The sequence below is a fragment of the Miniopterus natalensis genome, chromosome 13 (genome assembly GCF_054644295.1).
Source record: "Miniopterus natalensis isolate mMinNat1 chromosome 13, mMinNat1.hap1, whole genome shotgun sequence".
Lineage (NCBI taxonomy): Eukaryota > Metazoa > Chordata > Mammalia > Chiroptera > Miniopteridae > Miniopterus > Miniopterus natalensis.
In genome coordinates this window covers 6,091,478-6,106,685 of record NC_142093.1, presented here as the reverse complement: position 1 = coordinate 6,106,685, position 15,208 = coordinate 6,091,478, and the positions used below count along the sequence as shown (strand labels likewise).

General features: G+C 50.4%; 1 protein-coding gene across 3 annotated transcripts in view; it reads right to left on the bottom strand.

The window, feature by feature from the left end:
- KCNS3 (potassium voltage-gated channel modifier subfamily S member 3) overlaps positions 1-13,659 on the bottom strand; it is a 137,218-nt gene extending 123,559 nt beyond the window's left edge. For 2 of the 3 annotated variants that reach the window (XR_015715544.1, XM_016224785.2), the window contains exon 1: positions 13,587-13,659. The gene's annotated coding sequence lies outside the window, so the exon portion shown is untranslated. Of the gene's footprint in view, positions 1-5,329; positions 5,705-13,586 lie in introns of those variants that run through there. The other variant, XM_016224786.2, reaches the window with a different exon arrangement.
- Between the last annotated feature and the right edge of the window lie 1,549 nt (positions 13,660-15,208).

Here is a 15,208-nt window from a genome sequence, read left to right as displayed (position 1 = left end):
CCAGACCTCAGAGCTTCAGGTATCATTAGGTATCCCCCCTTGCTCTGACCAGAGGCACCTCCTGATGATTTTAGCTCCTGGGAACCTGCCAGCAGGGAGCACATGAGCTATGCACCCAATACAAGTAAGTGTCCACTCGGTCCACCACTTCCATTGATTAGTGGGAGCTCATAAGGCAGGAAAACGTTGATTACTCAGTTTCCTGTGAGTTTCTATGCAAGTCAACCTCCCAGAGCCTAAGCAGCTCTGGGACACTGGAAAGTGAGTTTCCAAAGTTGCAAGGCTGAGAGAGAGCCTAACCCTGACCCGTACTAAGGTTTCCAAGTAGATGGCACCTTTGAGCACCCTCCTGGCAGCCAGCCAGCTTCCCTGGGGACATCCTGACCTTACAAACTTCTACAGCACCGTTTCTCCTCCTCGGCACCATGGACATTTTGAAGCCGATGATTCTGCCTTGCAGGGGCTGTCCTACGGCCTATAGGATGGTTAGTGGCATCCTTAGCCTCTACCCACTCAATGCCAGTAGCATGTCTCCTCCCAGCCCCAAGGGCTGTGACAACCGAAAATGTCTCCAGATACTGTCCAAGGTTCCCTGGGGAGCAAAACCATCCCCAGTTGCAAACCACTGCTCTAAAGCAGAGTGAAAGGACTGTACACACGTGTTTGGAAGCTGTAAGTTCAGAAGGCTCAGAGCAATAGATTGTCCTAACACTTCACCTGCTGACAGGGGCTGGGGACACTTCCCCGCATGCTTGTTTTTTCAGAATTCAGTCTTGGCGTTTCCGGTGTCAGACAAGCCAAAGTTCGCAAATGAGGAAAGATAAAAGCAAGGCTAACCTTTTGTTGAAACTCAAAGCATGTTCCCTGCAATCTGAGTCTAGAGCAAAGGTTAGTGATTTTCGCTGAGAGTCTGTCTTACATTTCCTACCATTTTCTGTGCCAGAAGGACACACATGCACTAATATAATGTCAGAGACGTGGCCTGCTCCAGCTTTCTGCAGATGGTGGGGCGCTGGCGGACTGCCCCTGCTCCCCACCCGAGCTCCAATCTTGTGGAGAGTCGCTGAGGTCCCAGGAAAAAATGTAAATACGTGTCCACTTTGTAGTCTTGCCACCAGTCATGCATCACAGACCAATTTCCAATAAAATCTGAAATGAAGTAATAGTCATAATAAAGAAAGGTGAAATTCAACACTACCTCTATCTTACTTAACTAATAAGAATTGTGGTCCAGGGTTTTGCTTAAATAAAATTAAAATATCACATCCAGATCACCATAATTGGATTTAGTGTGTCAGAAAAATTGTACTTATATTTAAATCCTATAACTCAAAGCAGTTCGAATAATACACCTTCCGGGTGATTCAGACAGATTACTAAGTATATCCCCGCACTACTTACTGTTTCCAAATTATCACATTTTAAGAAGTACATTAAAATATGAGAAATCCTTGAATTCACAATGATTTTTTAAATGTTTTTTTTATCTATCATAAGAAGAAAATAAAAACTTCCCAGGTCTCATATATTCAGAGATTAAAAATAAATTTCTAAAAGTTCTGATCTTCAGAGAGAAAACCCAGAGAGTGCTTTCCAAAGTAAAGCCCCTAAATCATATTTTAAAGGTTAATATAAATTATATTTCTCTTGGCCAGCCAGAATAAGCGAATACCAGAAATCCCTAAGGCTGGAGGCACGGGGATCTAAACAGCACGTTCCTCCCCTCCCGTCTGTGTTCCTAGACAACCTCCCAGAGGGCAGGGGAAGGCAGCCAGCAGGCTGCTGCTGAGTCACCGAGTCACCTCCAAAGCCGATCTACAGCAAGGCGAGCCCTGTGGAAGGGTGCGTCTCCTAAAAGGAAGCAAAACCACGCAGCCACTGACCCCAGCATGGTCATCCCCACGTGTCCTCAGGGCTCTGGGCCACTCGTAGCGGCCCATGTGACCACTGCCATTCCACCGGCCCCAGGAAGGAATGGCCTGCCCTGGCTCCCTCCGCTCCGCAGGAGGCCCCCAGCAGCAGGGCTGGCCAAGGCAGGGGCTCTGGCCTCAGCCAGGAAACTCGGCAAATCAGCCCAGCTGCGGGCTTCGGGCCTGTGCTCAGTCTCACCTGTTTCCCTGTTTGCAATGGCTGGCGCATCAAACGTTGGCACCCGCGGTGATTCAAAGAGGACCTGAAAGCAAGCAGCTCCGCGCCATGCAATGACAGCAAGAGTGTGAACAGGTTAAAGAAAACCTGGAGGACACTGCAGCGTGTGTATCACAAATCCCAGGCTATGCATTTGGAATGCTGCTGAGGAAATAAATCAGTCGCGTGTGCAAGGATGTGTGACAAGGATGTTTACTGCATCATTAATTATTCATAAGAGCACAAGCCAAAGGCAACCGAAATGCCCATGAGCACGGGAATGACTGCATGGATTCGGAGGTGGCCACACAACAGGAGACAGGGGCCATTCAAAATGCCCAGATGATAATAGTGAGAGCTCCTGTGTACGGAGTCAGGCCCTGCCCAAGTGTGTGCATGTCTGAGCCCACTTAATCCTCACAAAGCAGTATTTTTATTGCATTCCTTCTACCGATGGAGAGACTGGTAAATAGAGATGTTAACTATCTCTCCAGGGTCAACAGCTATTAAGTGACAGCTTCATGGTTTGAATTCAGAGAATAATGCTCTGAAGTAAATGTGCTTTTGAAATTGTGGTCACCACAGAAGAACAGTAGCTCGTTTATCAGCCACTGCAGAAGGGAGATTCAGATTTTGCTTAATAAAAAGAGATTTCACCAAAGACAAGACAGATATGTTCTAACATACACACATACACACACACACACACATTAAGTTATTGGATCAAGCTCCATCATAAAACAAATACCAAAAAAAATGGCAAAAAATGGCATGTGGCATAAAACTAATAAAAGCACTAACCCAGACTGCAAGAGAAGCGATGCCGGTTGATAAGATCAGCCCACAGATTCACTGCACTGGCCAGTGATAAAAGGCAATGGATAGGATACAAACACATGAAGAGAGGCAGATAATAAATCACCACATGGACACTGCTCAACTTCTGCTTCTGTAAAAACTATAGAATTATTCACTTTAAGGCACTGCAGCTTACATATTAAAATAGCAAAGATACATTTAACACAGGTAAGATCTAAAGTTGGCAACGCTGTCTTCCCAGACACAGAAAGCCCCTCTTTCCACTCTATACCCTGGGAGTGCTGTTTTAATAAGAAAAACCAGGGCTAAGACTGGACTCCTTGTAGTTATAAAATGTAAGTCAAGGACAAATGAAGAAAGTACTATTTTATATCACATGCATCCTTATGTAGACATGCTCAAGTAGCTCACAGATTAAAAAATAACAAAATCAAACATTCCCCGAATTCCTCCTTGCAACACAACTTCCTGAGATCATTTTTTACACTCACCCTTCCCTCTCCTACAATTCTCGCCCTAACACTCCACTCAGTGTTTTGGCTAAGGGCACCTCCAGGTGACCAAACCCAAAGGGCACTTCTGTGCACGTGGCTCACCTGTCCCAGGCGCTGTCCCTGCCCGCCCCCGATCCCGCAGGTTCCTGATACCCCATCTCATTACTCATTCTCGGTTCCCCGTGAACTCTGCACGCCCCCCCAAACCTGAACTCTGGGGTCACAGAATAAAGTACCTGCAGGGGCCTAGGCAGGAGCCCAAAATGAAAGAGGAGGACACCTGGCCCTTGTGACAAGCTGGGGAGCACCAGCCCAGCCAAAAGGGGACCGCTGGCCCTCACCTGTGGGTTTCAGGTGGTCGGATCTCTGGATTTGTAAAACGCTCACACTTCTCATTTTTATGGGAACTTTCCTTATTTTTTTACATGTTGTCAATGATTGTTTTTAACGTTTTAGTACTGTAAGCCAAATCAAACAGAACTGCGGCCTGCATACAACCTGCAGGCCTCAAATGAGTGTTCTCTCCCCGGGAAACAGATGTGTGGCCAAAAAGCTCACTCAACTTTCCCAGAGAGTTTTCCATTGTTGACCTTAAAATATAATATAGACAGTGTAGAAGATTAAGGAATTTCAGGAATCAAGGGACAGACCAAAATAACCACCTGGGAGAAAGAGGCCCCTCTCCAGTACCTCCAAATCACACCAGTAGACAAGCCAGTGGCATCCCTGTGCCCCACTTCTCACTAACACCCTTCCTATCACCACAGGCAGCCAGAGGGACTTTCCTACACCACACGCCGGAGTGTGTCAACAGCCCACATAAACCTTCAGTGGCTCCCTAGTGTCTTCAATAGAGAGTCCAGGCTTCTCTCAGGCCTCAGAGTCCACCAACCCACTCAGACGCCTCTGCCTCAGCCCGGTCAGGCTGCCTATCGGTGAGCTCTCACTTCCAAACCTCATTAAAGTTGTTCCCTCTGTTCCCTTCTTTTCCAGTTAATTCCAGTTTTGTCTTCAAGAAATCAGCTCCAATGTCACCTCCTCCAGGACACTCTCCTTTGGTGTACGGCACACACATGCTTGTGCACACGATTCTAATGCTAACAGGCACCTCCTCTTTGTGTCTGCAGAACCCCAATTCTCAGCAATATCACTGATACACAGTGATGTCAGGGTCTGGTACACTGCAGACAGGAGGGAGCTGTCTGCTGGAAGTATAATTAAATCAAAGTTCTGCTTAAGGGTAAAAGACTAGGATTTTCCTGCTCAAAATAGAGTGGCAAAGGCTGCCTGGGGGTGTCTTCTTGTCATTCAGCCTTTCCGGGGGGCTCCAGGACACTGGGGTGGGATTGCCTGATGGAGCTATCGATTCTCTGCACCCAGTCTGAGCACCTGACATGTTATGGCATTTCCAAAGGATTGGCGAAAAGCGTTTATTGCTGCTAGAAGACAGAGTGCTGTTGCCAAATCATAAATCCTTAGCATATTTTCAACAAAACTCTCAGACAGCCAAGTGCCTTTTGCTATAGCAAGTTGCCATAGTGACTATTTATTTCCTGGGGTGAAAAAAAGTTTCACTAAACTTTTTAAAAGCTATAATAAAATAAATATGATGGTTTATATAGCATCTAATCCATTATTTGGAAAGTAGAAAATACTGTCTTTATGCTTCACAAACATCCCATCCTGCTTGGGAAAGCCACACTAGAAGGATTTTTTTTAACGCTCTGCCCAGAACTATCTAATATGACTAATTCCATACTTCATCAACATGAAGATATCATTAAATGATGAGATCCCCAGGCAAAGCAAGTGAAAAAGGTTTCAATTTGACTTATGAAAATTAATTCTTACACCTCCCTTTCTCCAGTCCGTTTCCTAAGTGCACTCACCTTCCCCCAACTTTCCAAGTTCTCCATACAAGGACGGAAGAGGCAGGACAGGGCTGGACAGGAGCAAGGCGACCCTGGGAAGAGCACTCGCACCCCCACAAGCACAGCGGTGATGGCGGAGAGCTCAGGGCCCGGCCCGGAGCCGGCTTCAGGCACCACCTCCGGGCAGGCGCAGGGTTTCCTCGCTGGACACCGAAAGCTCTCGCTCCTCAGGAAATGGGACTGCATCCTGGAAAAAAATGAACTTTGCATAGCCTGGAATGAAACGTGGCTTTCTTTACCTGATTTTCACAAAGTTTCCACGTCTGTGAGTGTCCCACTCAAGTGAGCTGAGCAGGGAAATTCAGAATAGTCCTGCAGCCAACCACCCCGGCAGCCTCTGAAGATGTTCCCAGGAGGGTGGCACAGAGCTTGGCGGAGGCTGCCGCTGTGTTTCTGTTATACAAACTCAGAGAAAAATATATGGCACTTTATTGTGGAAGGGGTCATCTACTTCTTTTATTTGAAATCTTACAAGTAAAACATTGCATTGCTAAAGTTCAAAGTCAGATGATATTAGATGAAAAGAGGCTAAAACATACAACATAAAAAGTTAACTTGGCTGTGGACTTACTCTAGACCAGTGGTTCTCAAACTGTGGCCAGGAGGCTCCTGGGGTTCCTGAGACCCTTTAGATGGTCCAGAGATCACAGCTATTTTTATAATCAACCAAGATGCTATTGTCCAGTGGAGTTTTCCAGAGGGTATGTGATGTGTGAGGTCATAAACTAAATGGAGCAGCAAATTTAGGAATCTCACTGTCTTATAGTAAGCCAGGCAACAAGTACATTTATAAAAATGTAAAACAGTGCCACTCTTACAATAGTTTTGCTTTGAAAAAGATAATTATTTTCATAAAAATGTGCTATTTACATTAACATGTACTGAGATTATTATTACTTTAAATGAATTAATAGTTAAATACTTTAAAAGGTATCTATTTTCATTTCTAGTATAAATATTGACAGACATAATCCATGTTAACAAAAGTTTTGGGGGCATTCTCAATCATTTTTAAGCATATAAAGGAACTGAGACCAAACATTTGAAAATGCTATTTCATAGTATTGGGATCTCAATTTCTTTTCTTTTTCCATTTTTTTTTATTGTGGTGAAATACACATGGCATAAAATTGACCACCTTAACCCTTTTTAAGTGTACAGTCAGTGGTATTTATGCATTTATACTACTGTGCAACCATCCCCACCATCCATCTCCAGAAGGCGTTTCATTTTGTAAAACTGAGCCTCTGCACCCCACATGGTACTTCCAGTGGTTTGTCCACTCCTGTCGCCTCAGCAGAGTGGCCACACCAACGAGCGCTCTGCCTGCCCCAGAGAGTGTGTCCGTGCGGACGGGCACGTGGAGGGGCCCGGGCCTGGGAGGCAGGACGCCATCTCCTCCACGCTGGAGTCCCACTGACAGCAAACCGCCTCACCTCCACTCCTATGGCCTAACTGCGTTTGGGGGCAGTCCGACACCGAGCCCCGATGTCCAATCATGCTTAAATGGGATTGTTTCCAAGTGGCTGACAAATGAAGGGTTGTAAAACAGGGCTTGCTAGTGTGCTCTTAAGTGTTGATGTGGGTGATGGAAGTGACTGGGAAAAGGAAACTAAAAGCAAATCCATTAGACTTTAGGGCCACATGACGTAGCTGTGGTCCCTGTACTCTGTACTTCAAAGCCCCATATAAAAGAGACTAGATGTGCTGCCACCATGTGTGAAGCTTGGAGCAGCTGAGAGACAAGAGCTCAGTGCTCATCACCAAAACCAAGTTTTTAAGGCATCATATGAATATTCATGAGATCTCTTCTTTGGCATATTTACAGAGCCTACACTGTAGGATTTGCGACTTAAGGAGATGAGGAGAAGGTATGGGGATAGTGACCCCTTTTTACAGTTTGGCAAAGATAGATAGATGATGATAGCTAGATGATAGATGATAGATAGATGATAGATAGATAGATAGATAGATAGATAGATAGATAGATAGATAGATAGATAGATAGATGATAGATAGATAGATAGATAGATGATAGATAGATGATAGATAGATAGATGATAGAGAGAGAGAGAGAGAGAGATGATAAAGATAGATATAGATGATAGAGATGATAGATGATAGATAGATAGATAGATAGATAGATAGATAGATAGATAGATAGATAGATAGATAGATGATAGATAGATAGATAGATACAGAGAGACAGGACACTGCCACATAATGACATTTTAATTTATACTATTAGCCCAGAGGAAGCAAGCTTCCCTAGGAAGGCTCAACCTTGAACACCTTGGGGCTAAATCTTGGCCAGGCAATGTCTTATCACCAAGGGGAGGAGGGCAGGTGGCAGTTTTATGACAGTGGCTTCATGAGGGTACCACAGTTAGAAAACTGGGATCTTAAAAAACCTGCAAGAAAAATCCTGCCCAGAAGGTATGATTTATTGACCTCAAAGACAAAAATGCTGAAAATAACCCTGACAGAACCCAAGTGTCTCCTCTCAATCCACATCTACAAACCACAGTCTTTAACCACGGAGTTCTCCCATCTCTTTGATCAATTCAATTCTTTACCTTAAGTAAATCATAGGAAATGCTTTCAGGTTCACCTGGGCATGTCAATCAAGGCTTAAGAAAGCCAAACCAGTCCATGGAAGAGTGAAAGTAAAAGAATGTAAGCATGTTCAAGTCCAAAACTTCAGTCTTCTCCATTTCTTGATCTCAGCACACTAATTATTTGCCAGGATCTCAGTCAGCATTCCTGGAAGAAGCCTTCAAGAGGCAGCAAATGTCTTAACTGATCTTTGGAGTAACTTTCAATTCTATGGTCCTATTTAAACACTCATTCCCTACAACCATAAATTGATCATTGGGTGCCCTCCACTTCTTCAAAGCCCCATCAGACTATCTGCGATGTCCATTATTGATCTTTAGGCCAGCAAATTCTGCTAAACATGAGTTCCCAGAGGACAGAACAAATGTACCTCTTTTGCATCTTCTTCTAAGATATCCGTGGGTACAGAGGGAGCATCTCATGTGACAAGGAAGACCAGGTAAGGAAGTTTTCCACTGAGACACGAAAACTGGCTTCTAGCCATGCCCAAGGCTCTCTGCCTGACCTCACCCCCATAGATCTCGGAAAGGCTTAGTATCTCCTCACCACCAGGTTTTTTACTGGTTTCTTTCTATTTAAGTCAGTCGGAAAGCAGCTTATTGGTGATCATCAAAGAGCAAATACTTAGAATCTCACCACAAATGTTCCCACACATCCTCTCAAAGTTCTCCTAATTCAATTTAGGAAAAGGATCCTAATTAACACAAATAAATGACACTATTGAAGTAGAATATTTGTAGAAAGATATGTATTTTGTTAATCATAAAATCACCAGGCTGGGGAGCAGGGGTCAAAACAGGGAAGGACAAATGATAAGCTCAACTTTACCCAACAATTGGAGACAAAGCCAGAGCTAGGATTCCAACGTCTAATCTTGTAGGAGAGCTAGTACCATTTAACCCACACAGAGAGATGTGCATGTGCTGATGTACTGAGGAGCTGGACTCAACTCCCTCACCTCCGCCAAGGTCGCCTTCCACATAGGAGGTGCATCTACCCGAACTCTCCTCGCACCCGCTCTGTTCCCTTTCATAACCAGCCTCCCATTCGTTTGCCACTCAGTCCGCCTGGCTTTAGGTCCCATCTCTCCATCACACCTCTTAACGAGGCTCCCAATTGCCACTCTTGAGTCTCTCTAATCTATTCCTCACAGCCTTCTCTGAGGCTCTTCTAGAAACCCATATTGGCTCCTGGAACTCCATTAATTCCTTCTCACAGCCCACAGGATAAACTCTTAAAATCCTGAATGTGGCCTAAAGAGCCCAGTGTGACCTGGCCCCGTCCTCTCCTCTGACCTCCTCCCAGCCACCCGCCACCCGGTTCTCTTGGACGTTTAGTGCCCATCCCTGCCTGGGAGTCCTCAGGCTCCTGCCTCGGCCTGGAATTCTCTTCCTCAGGAAGCCCTCCCAGCTTCCCACCTAAACGAGCACCCTCCCTGCCCGTCACCCTACCCCAAGAAGTTCTTTAGAGCAGTGCCACTACTAAAGTGTTCGCGCTGATTTGTTTACTGTCTCACTCCTGGCCCATCTCCTGCCCATTCCCCACACCAGCCCCTAGCATAGTACAGAACACTCGGGGAGTGCTCAAGTACTTGTTGAATGCCTGTACGTATTTGCATATGTAAAGAGGTCATATATATATATATATATATATATATATATATATATATATATATATATATATATATGACTACACAAGTCAATCACAAAGCCAACGTTGATAAGCATCTGCTGGGTGCTCAGTTAAGGATGAGCTGCAGGAGGCTTAGTGTGCAGCAAGCACACTAAAGCCATTGCTGTCAACACTAACTGCTTCTTGGTAACATAATTGTCTAAAAGCAGATGTTGGGCCTCTGTCATTCAACACTTGTGCAATTAAAGACAATTTTATAGAGTATCTACTCCAAGCAAACCATGGTTCAAGGTTCTGCAGGATTCCAAAGAGAGTGAGGCTCCTTGTCCACAAAGAAAAATATTACAGCCTAGTCTAGTAACTACAGCTTAATAAGAGTGTCCGCTTTTAAGGGGTAGGCATGCATGTATTGCAAAGCTGCAAAATGTGATCGAGAGAAAGGACAAAAGATGAAAATTCTTCTAAATCAGCTTCTATGTTTTATTATACATTCAGAGGCCAACAAGTCAATTGCTAACCATAAGCCACCTCCACCTGTCACCATTCAACAATCCAGTGTGAATCCTACTCAGCATGGGGCACAGTGTTTTGGGGCTGCAGGGATAAACAAGGGAGACGGACTCTCACAGTGGCTCCGCAGCCAGATGGCCAGGAGGTAGAATCCTGGCTTCACATTGTCCTGGTTGTGTGATTCTGCACAAGCTACTCAGTTTGTCTCCTTTTTCTCATCTAAAATAGGGTCATAATAGAGCCCACCTCCTAAGGTTGTCATTGGGATGAAATGAATTAATGCACAGAGAGCTTTCAGGATAGTGCCTAGAACAGGACAAGAATAAATATCAGACATCTAGATTCTTGCGGCCAAACAGACTGAGACTCAGAGAAGCAAAGTGACTTATGTCAAGTCAAGGAGCCGTAAAGAGATCGAAATCAGGGCTGGAACCCAGGTCTTCAGTCTCAGTCTGTTCTCTACCACGTCTCCTTGTGAGCTTTCACACTCTGGAGGATCCAGCTTCCTGACATCTGATAAGCAGGAACAATGAACACACTCACTTCCATCTAGGAGAGCTGGCCTCAGCCCGGCCCTGTCCTGTTGGTCTCCTCTCCGACTCAGAACGCACCTAGAGGGGCCCCACCTACTGCTGGCTCCCCCAGAAACACTGCGATAAGGAACGACAGCCTCACTCCCTCATGGGGCTCTTCTGAGGATTAAATGAGATAATGCCTGGGAAAGTGCTGAGCAAAGTGGCTGCTACATATTATGCAGTCAGTCAGTGCTGACCACAGAAGCGGGAGGAGGAAACTCCTGTGGTCCCTGCTCTCTCAAAGCTGACACACAGGCCAGCCCCAGGTGGCAGCCCCAGTGCAGACAGAGGTCTCGGTGGAACAGAGGGAGGCAGAGTCTGCGAAGGACGAGGGAAGGGCGAATTTCACTGCAGACAGAGAGGTGTCTGGAGGCCCCACGTTTCCTCTCCTTTCTCAGTAATAATAGTAATTAATAATAATAACAATGAAGAAAAAGACTTAGCTGGTGCTTTGCTGGCAACCCCAAGCTTCAGAGCATTGGATGTTTAATATTTTAATATTTCTAAACAGAACAGAGATTGCTTCCAACCTCCCAATTTGCTCTCATACATACACTTGACCAGCAAAAGTTTAGCTCTGCTGCACTCATGAATGGGTTCATAAGGACTGATTTTCCAGATCCCCCAAGTCGAATATTCCCGGCATGCTTGGGATTCAGAGTTCTTAAGTACTTTGGTATTACTTTCTCCCCACTACCTCAATATTGGTAATTCCTAGTTCTGAAAAGACAAAGTTAGTATTAGAACAGGAGAAGGAAGGGGTCTGGTGAAAAAGATTAGGAGGCCTCATCTTACGTGCTCAAGGAGTTTACAACCCAGGTAAGGAATGAGACCTGCCCAATACTCCAAGCCCGGCCACAGAATCAGTGCCACCCTTTCAGCCTGAACTCCCTGGGGAGGAGAGGCGCCAGGGCATCTGCCTTTAGCAAGGGGGCAGGTGCTCAGGAAAATGCTTGCTTCCTGTTTACCTGGGCAGGTATTTGCAAGTAGTATAAACAGGGGGCAGCTGGGGGGTCACTTACACAGTTCTAAGCATGGCCATGCAAACCGCTTAAGCAAATAGGCGACGGGGACTGAGAAGGTTCTGCCCAGGTCTCCCTCACCTGCCCCACTCTCAGGAGGCAGGATGAACTGCAAAAACCACGAGTCAGGGAAACAGTCTCCGTGCGGACCAGGACCGTCTCCGCAGCTCCCCACGCCCCTACCCCGCACCCTGCGTTCCCTGCTCAACCTCAAGCCAGTCCCCCCCATCCCTCCACCCCCCAACACCCTCCTCCTCGAGGTCCCCAGCCCCACAGGGACGCGGGAGTGAGAACACCGGCTGTCCCCCTGCCGAGGTGGGGGAGAAGCCAAAAGCGCAGAAGGTGCTTCTTTCCCAAAGGAGACCAGGGGTCACCGTGGGGGCAGGGGGTGGGGTACATTGGAGGAGCCCCGCAATGCGAAAGGCGCCAGCGGGCTCCCGGGCCCCGGCCAGGTCTGGCAGCCACCCAGGGCGGCGCGGGAAAGGGCGCTCTGCACCCGGCGCCCACTCCCGCCCGACGCGCAGTCCCGGGCGACCCTGCGCCGGCGCCGGGAGCCCCGCGCCGCCCCACCCAGAGGCGCCCGCGGCCCCGGGGCGCAGCGCTGCGCCGAGGCAGGGGTGCCCTCTCCCCGCAACTGCCGCGGGGCGCCAGCCCGGAGGAGGGGGATGGCAGGGAGAGGGCGGAGCAGGCGCCCGGACGCCCCTCCCCTCGGGCAGTGCGGCCAGGCCCCGCCGCCGGAGGAACGCCGGGGAAGCCCCTGCGCGCGGCGCCCCGTCCCCAGCTCAAGGACGCCCCGCCTCCGGCCCATTCTCCGCGCCACCCCACGCCGGGCCGATCCTAGGTACCCCTGCCCTCTCGGATGGACCCGGGCACCGTCTAGACTGCCCGCCGCTCGCGCAACAGGCGGATCCTCGCGGCCCCAGCCGCGGGCTCCGGGCGCCAGAGGATGGGGCGCGCCCGGCAGGATGCAGTCCCCTGAGGACGATGACCTCCCGGGTCCTTCCCCGCGACCTGGGCCCCAGGGAGTTTTGGGCGCTGGGGCAGCCCAAGGTGGGGAAAGTTGCAGGGTCGCAGAGACCAGGCTCCGGGGCGCACGGGGAGGTGGGGACACAAGCAGGTACCTCCAGGAGCCCGCTGCCTCCGGCGCGCTCGGCTCCGCAGTGCCGCCCGCCCGCGCTGCAGGGACCAGGCCTCGCCGCGCGGCCCCGCGGCCGCTGCGGCGGCGGGAGGAGAGCCGGGTGGCCCGCCGCCGTCCGTCTGTCCGGCCCGCCCCGCGGGAGCACCGCGCCCGGGAGCCGCGGGTGGGGCGGGGCGGGGCGGGGCTGGCCGCTCGGCCGCCGCCCCTGGGGCTCAGCTCCGCCCACCCCCCAGCTCCGGCCCGCAGCCGGGGTCCCGGAGGAGGGCGCCGCGCTCGGCCGCGGGCGGCGCTGGTGCGGGGTCTGGCCCCGCGACAGGCGGACGGACGGCTGGACGGAGAGAGAGGCGGCCCCGCGGAGCGCGCGTCCCCGCCCCGCCCCGACGCACAGTCACCCTGCGCCCCGCGCGGGCCGGGAGGGACCCGGAGCGCGCCCCGCGCCCCCACCTGCGCGCCCCGCGGGGCTGGAGCGCGGCGACCCCTGGGGACCCGGGCCACCTCCTGGGGGCCCCGCGGCTCTGGCAGCCGCCTCGCCAAAGTCACGGCCCAAGCGACGCTGCACATTTGCCGGGATCTTCTTGGGAGTCTCGAGGCCCCAACTTGTTTCAAAACAAAGTGCGAAGGAGCACCAGGCCCACGTCCCGCGCGCTCCCACCGCCCGCTGCCTGGAGACTCGCGCACGGAGCAGAACGAGACTGTTTCCCGGGCTCTGGTCCTCGACTTACCGCGTCAGCAGAGGCGGTGGACACGTGCACCGAGTGCAGGGGCCCCGCGCTGGGCCCCCTTCCTACAGTGGGGCGGGACCGTCGGAGGGCGCTGGGGAAGGAGCCAGGCCCTCGGCGCGCGGCGTGCCCCGCAGGCATCGCTGCCCCTGCGCGGAGCGTGAGGCTCAGCCAGCCGCCGGCGGAGAAATGGGACGCTCGGGACCCACCCCCGCGCTCCCCCCGCCCCCACACTGCCGAGTTGCAGATTTCTAAGTTGTGCAGACTGGCAGTAATTCCTCGGAGCCAGCTGCTCCGAGCTGGAGGCGCTCAGCCTTCCCTGGGTCCCCCCCACGCCACGAAGTCCGCCAGCTGCCCAGACCCAGCGCGCGCTGACCACTAGCCTCGGGCCAGCGCCTGGCAGGACCCCTGGCACCTACGGTCCAGGACCCAGCGAGGCGCACCGGAGGGGGTGGGGCAACAGGATGCCTGGAAAGTCATTTTCTCTGACCTCCAAGTACCTGGTGGGGTCTGGGATTTCTCATTGTTTTTGTTTGATCCATCAGTGGGAGAGAAAAGAGTGGTATTTACAGTACCTGGCAGGTTTCTAAAAGGAGGTAAAACCTGCCCCTTCCAGGGAGGTTTGGCCGGAGGAGAGGGGTGGTAGCAAGCAGGAGTGGGCCAGGAGACGGAAAGCACCAGGCGCGGGCCCTCAGACTCCAGCGTTTTCATTTGTCTCATGGAAGGCAAGGTGGGGATGCAGGCGGCTGCGGAACAGGTGTTTGGGGGCCCTCTGTCCCTAACCCCATGGTTCTGTGGATGCCCCAAGCCGGACCCCTCTCTTGCGCAAGAGGATCCAAAGCATTTGTCTACACTGCTGTTTGCAAGTGGCTGAAGAAGGTAATTTTCATACCCAATTCATCATCTTTACCATAAGGTTATTCTAAAAATATATTTCCGTTTTATCAGCACCTGAGAAGAATGCTCTCCGATCTCCCAGCACCGAGCTATTTAATCATTTACAATCGCTAACGTTAGCCTATCCAGAAGTCCAGCGTTGTTTACTTGAGGATGAAATACGTTCAGAATCTCTAAGCACTGCAGAAGGCATCCGCAGTGCAGAGCATCGGAGCCCGAGGTCCTGCTCCTGGGGTCTGGGTGGCACATGGGAACTGGAGGGAAGGCACACACAGCGGGGGTCACAAAGGGCCCCCACTTGGCAGCTGTGAAAGCTGGGGACAGAAAGGACAGGTCTCCACTGTGGGCATATGGGGGTGCATGTGTAGGAGGGGCACAGATTTGAGAGTCAGACTGGACCCTGTGGGGAGCCTTGTGAGAGTCCCTTCACCTGTCCTCCCTGGTTTCTTCGGCTGTGAGGGAAGTCCCTCTCTCACAGGGTGATCATGCACAGCAAATGCAGTAACAAACAGGAAAGCAGTGTACGGGTCATAAAAAGCACGTCTGTTCCCCAGGACTTCACCCTGAAAGTTTACCAAGGTTGATGCAGGCAAAGTGGTGAATGTGTCACACACACACACACACACACACACACCCCATTCTCTCAGCCCCTGTGTCTAGAGTCTTTCTCTGACCTCAGTCTCCATCACCACAGGGCACACTCTGATCTGTCTGCCTCTTTCCTCCCA